Source organism: Brassica oleracea, chromosome C6 (assembly GCF_000695525.1).
Source record: "Brassica oleracea var. oleracea cultivar TO1000 chromosome C6, BOL, whole genome shotgun sequence".
Taxonomy (NCBI): domain Eukaryota; kingdom Viridiplantae; phylum Streptophyta; class Magnoliopsida; order Brassicales; family Brassicaceae; genus Brassica; species Brassica oleracea.
This window is the reverse complement of record NC_027753.1, coordinates 1,225,999-1,226,797: the sequence shown is the minus strand read 5'-3', so window position 1 is coordinate 1,226,797 and position 799 is coordinate 1,225,999.

Genomic DNA, 799 nt, shown 5'->3' with positions numbered 1-799 from the left:
AAAAAAAAAAAAAAAAAACTATTCGACATCACTATTTGGCGATTGTTCAAGTCTCTTTGATCTAGTGAAATTTGGGAGCACAAGTTCTCCCAACGTACAGGTTAAAGTTGATTGTGTCATTCTTTCAAGCTTTAGTTCTAGGTGGAACGAGTTTTTCCCAATAACCATGAGATTTTCCTAATAACCATTAAGATTTCAGGTGCATCAAACCACCTGTCAATTTTAAGTAGAGGAAGTAACATTTGGCTGAATAGAATTCAGATCAATCAAAACTTGATATTTGGAGCACTTAGCCATTTAAGTAGATGAAGTTACAGTTTCCATTTTCTTACCCACAACAACAGTTTTGGCTTCAGTGAGTTTCATTGTTCCAAAGCTTTTACCTAGTTAGATCAAAGAAAAACAGTTAACGAGTAATCATGTTCTCGGTAAGTGAATAGTTCTTCGGGAAATTAGTAAATATAGAACAAAACAACAAGTACATTGTCCCTTTGCCATAATTTGAAGTATAAATTGTCCATTTAGTACATCTTTTGTATAAACCCAATTAAACCCCTAATCTAAACCCAAATTTATTTTCGATAATTCACTTACTTAAGAGAAAAAGGAATAATTATTTTTAGGCCAAAAAAACACATACATTATCCTAATAAGATAGCATTAATCTGAAAATATAATTAAAAGTAATTTAGATAATTCATGTCATGACTCCTCTTTTTATTCTCTTCGACTCCGTCTTCTCCGGCAAGATTGTTTTCACAGATCTTTCATTGCCTCCTGTTTCAAACTCGTTGCCACC